Source organism: Hevea brasiliensis, chromosome 5 (genome assembly GCF_030052815.1).
Source record: "Hevea brasiliensis isolate MT/VB/25A 57/8 chromosome 5, ASM3005281v1, whole genome shotgun sequence".
NCBI lineage: Eukaryota > Viridiplantae > Streptophyta > Magnoliopsida > Malpighiales > Euphorbiaceae > Hevea > Hevea brasiliensis.
The window spans coordinates 91,461,864-91,466,509 of record NC_079497.1 but is presented as its reverse complement, the minus strand read 5'-3'; the positions used below and the strand labels follow the sequence as shown (position 1 = coordinate 91,466,509).

Sequence of the window (4,646 nt, the reverse complement as noted above, 5' to 3'; positions counted from 1 at the left end):
GGGGAAAAATGTGTCAGCATTAATTTAGCAAAAATTACCCCCTAAGTGTAAGGATCCAGGTTCATTTTCTATTCCTTGCAGAATAGGTGATTCTAAATTTGAACGTGCAATGGCAGATTTAGGAGCATCTATTAATGTTATGTCAAATTCAGTTTTTCAAACTTTAAATTTGGGTCCTTTGAAAGAAATCCGTGTCATTATTCAGTTAGCTAATCGTTCTAATGCTTACCCATTGGGAGTAGTTAAGGATGTGTTGGTGCAGGTTGGAGAATTGGTTTTTCATGCAGATTTTTACATTCTGGATATGGAGGATAGTGTTCCCACATCAAAGTCAGCTTTGATTTTATTTGGAAGACCTTTCTTAAAAACTGCCAAGATAAAAATTAATGTGGATGATGGTACCTTAACTATGGAGTTTGATGGAGAGACTGCCAAATTTAATATCTTTGATGCCATGAAGTATCCTGCTGATGACCATTCTATTTTTTCTATTAATGTTGTTGATACATTTGTGCAGGAAGTTTTTGAGTTAAGCATGGAGGATGAGTTAGAAGTGGTGATTAGTCAAGGAATTCAAGAAATCAGTACCAATCAACCATTAAGTGTAGAGGTTCAAGAGGCAGTAATGGCATTGCAGTCATTACCTCCTGTTCAAAAAGGGTATGGAGTATCAAAGATCGACTTACTTATATCTCACACTAAATTATTACCTTTTGTGGTGCAGGCACCAATTCTTGAGCTTAAGCCTTTACTTGAGCATTTGAAGTATGTTTACTTGGGAGACAGTGAGACACTTCCAGTTATCATCTCAAGTAATTTAACAAAGATTCAAGAAGAAATATTGACTAGGGTTCTGAGGGTACACAAGGAAGTAATTGGATGGACAATAGCTGACATCAGAGGTATAAGTCCATCAGTGTGCATGCACAGGATTTTACTGGAGGATGATGCTAAACCAAATAGAGAAGCTCAAAGGAGGTTGAACCCACAGATGATGGAGGTTGTGAAGAAGGAGATTTTAAAGTTACTGGATGCAGGAGTTATTTACCCAATTTTAAACAGCAAATGGGTAAGTCCAGTCTAAGTAGTGCCAAAAAAATCAGGAGTCACTGTGGTAGCAAATCAAGATAATGAACTTGTTCCAACAAGGATTCAGAGTAGATGGCGAATGTGCATAGACTACCGCAAACTGAATTCAACAATAAGGAAGGACCACTTCCCACTGCCATTCATTGATCAAATGCTTGAGTGGTTAGCAGGTAAGTCTTATTTCTACTTTTTTGATGGCTTTTCTGGATATAATCAAATTGTGATTACACCAGAGGATCAAGAGAAGACTACCTTCACTTGCCCTTTTGGAACTTTTGCTTTTAGAAGGATGCCCTTCAGGCTTTGTAATGCACCTGCCACATTTAAGAGATGCATGATTAGCATATTTTCAGATTACTGTGTATGTGATTCATTTTGACTTTTGTTTTTGAGAGATGCATTGAGAAAAATCTTGTTTTAAATAATGAGAAGTGTCATTTTATGGTGGAACAGGGGATTGTTTTGGGTAATGTTGTCTCTAATGGGGGTATTGAAGTGGGTAAATCTAAAATTGATTTAATTGTGAACTTACCCATCCCCATAACTATGAGGTAAGTACGCTCTTTTCTTGGTCATGCAGGTTTTTATTGCAGGTTCATTAAGGATTTCTCTAAGAAAGCATTGCCTTTGTCTAGACTCTTGCAAAAAGATATTTCTTTTGAGTTGAGTGAAGAGTGCAAGGAGGCTTTTGACAAAATGAAATCTGCATTGACATCACCCCCTATTATCCAGGCTCCTGATTGGACAATACCATTTGAAATTATGTGTGATGCGAGTAATTATGTAGTGGGAGCAGTTGATACACTTGAATTGTATAGATGTTTTTAAGCACATTTGTATACTATCTCATAGCATTTAGGCAAGTATTTTCATGCATAGTAGTTGATTTCATTAGTTTTTATAATTTCTATTGTCAAAACCTTAATTCCATATTTTCTGCATCGTTTCAGGTGATTGGGTAAAGCCCCACAGTATAAGAGCGCAAAAGGAAGCTTGGAGAGGTCAAGAGACTGAGTATTACTGCTGATACAAAGTACACGGGTCGTGTAAGCCAAGCCCCAGACCCATGTAACCTTCTGCCAGAAGAAAGCCAGATAGCCATTGGAGAAACAAAAGTACACAGGTTGTGTAATTAGACCCATGTAATATGCAGGGACCCGTGTAAGTCTCTGTCGGGCACAAGCTTGAAGAACCTTATGAGAACAATAGTACACAGCCCATGTAACCAGGCCCATGTAGTTGGCACAGACCCGTGTAACTCTTTGTGCCAAGGTAAGACTCTGCAGTTTCACTCCAGCAAGTTAAACGACCCTACATGTCGGGACTCGTGTAGTGACACACGGGCCGTGTACTATGTGGCAACTAGTTTTATAACTCGAATTTCCCTCTTGTTTTCGGATTCAAACGAGACTCCTAAAGCCTTTTGGACTCAAAATGACCTAATCCTAGAGCAACCACAATAAATGGAAGAGAAAACATAAGAAAAATGGACTGACTGGTGGATGGACTGATAGGCTAGGCGACTCTCTCTCTTTTATCTTTCAACAGCGCTTTTAGGAGTTTCAGAGAAACTCACATTCTGCACTCTTTCCAGCCGTCTTGAGGAGAAGAATATCAGTATCAAGGGGAGTTCTCCAGCTGAAGCTCCACAAGATCAAAGCTACAAACTCTCTTCGGTTCCTTCATTTTATCTCCCTAGATAGATTTTTATTACTTTATTTCTTCTAAATAATTTTTTTTTACTATTTTTACCTTTTATCATGATGTTTGCTGAACTCACCATGAGTGAGTAGTTTTTATATTCTGGAATTGGGAGAGTAATGCTTGTAATTATTGTTATGGATAAACATTAAATTTTATTTATTGGATTTGAGATTTGTTCCTTGATTTAATTTCTTGTGATCTTAATGCATGTTATGTGTTGGTAGCCACTTAGTATTGATTGTAGATATTAATTGAAGGACTGAAAGGTGAAGATTAATATTAGAAAATCAAGATGTTGAACCTAGGAATTTTGACCTAGACATAGGCTGATACCTTTGTGGAACTTCAAAATTAGTCAAAGACCTTAAGGGATTTTAATTAATCTGATCGCCACAAAAGTCGGGTTTAAGTTAATTAAAATACACCATAGGTACCTTGAGAGAGGACTTAGGATAACTTAAGACTGATTTCTATTAAGGTAAATGATTCTCAAAACTAGTAAATAAATAAGATAACATCCATAGCAAGATTCAGATGTGAAATCTTAATTCCGAAATTGTTCCAAAATAGATTACTTCATTTTAAGTTTACCATTCTAGTATTTAAGGTTAACAAACTTCATTCCCTAAGTATTTGATAGCCTAGATAGTCAAAATTACTGTGTAGATTGGTACTTGCTAAATAAATTCCTCGTGGGAACGATACTCTACTCATCACTTTATTACTTATTAGCAACCTGTGCACTTGCGGGGTTGTAAAATCAGCGAAATAAGTTTTTGGCGCTGTTGCCGTGGAATTTTTGGTTTTAGTAATATCAAGCAATAGGTAATTTAGCTAATTTAGGCAATTATATATATTATCTAAATTTATTTTACTGGTTGTATTTCTCTTCTTTTCTCTCAAGTGCCCAATCTTGTATATGACCAGAACAAGGCCAGAAGAAGAAATTTTGGACTGTGATTTGGAGATAGACAGAACTCTAAAAGCCATCAGAAGGGAAAGGAAACATCAAGAGCACGGTCAAGGAGATCCTGAAATTCCAACTAAGGCTGATAATAATGACAGACCAAGACTCTTGAGAGATTACGGAGCTCCATTTGTCCAAGGATTTCAGCCCAGTGTCACTAGACCCACAGTGGAAGCCAACAACTTTAAATTAAAACCAGCATGGCTCCAAATGATTCAACAAACCTAGTTTGTAGGTTCACCAACAAAAGACCCACATTATCACCTCCAGTGCTTTCTTGCCCTATGTGAGACATTCAAGATGAATGGAGTGTCTGATCAAGCAATAAGACTCAGAGCATTCCCATTCTCCCTTTGGGACAGAGCAAGGAAGTGGTTACTTTCTCAACCGGCTGGAATGTTCACCACTTGAGAAAACCTGTCTCAAGCTTTTCTAGCAAGGTATTTTCCACATGCAAAGACTGTAAAACTGAGGCTTGAACTCAACACCTTCAGACAAAAGGAAGGAGAATCACTCTATGATGCATGGGATAGATATAAAGACCTGCAGAGGGAATGTCCACATCATGGCATAGAAGATTGGCTATTAGTGCAAAATTTCTATAATGGATTACTACCCTCTATAAGGAGCACAGTTGATTCAGCTGCAGAGGGTGATCTAATGGAGAAAACAGTGACACAAGCACTTGAACTTTTAGAAAGGGTTACATACCATAATTATGAGTGGTCAAATGAAAGAGAAAATGCAAGGAGAACTGCAGGGGTCCTGGAAGTAGACGCCCTAAGCATGATAAATGCTCAATTTGATCAGCTCACAAAGAAACTCGAAAGAACGCAAGCCAACGCAGTTGGTACAAACAGTCAACATGAGGACAGCTATGGAGGAG

General features: G+C 37.8%; 1 non-coding gene across 1 annotated transcript; it reads right to left on the bottom strand.

The window, feature by feature from the left end:
* Window positions 1-4,225: 4,225 nt before the first annotated feature.
* LOC131180382 (small nucleolar RNA R71) lies at window positions 4,226-4,332 on the bottom strand. Its single transcript, XR_009149158.1, has one exon. It is a non-coding gene; the product is annotated as a small nucleolar RNA R71 (small nucleolar RNA).
* Window positions 4,333-4,646: the final 314 nt, after the last annotated feature.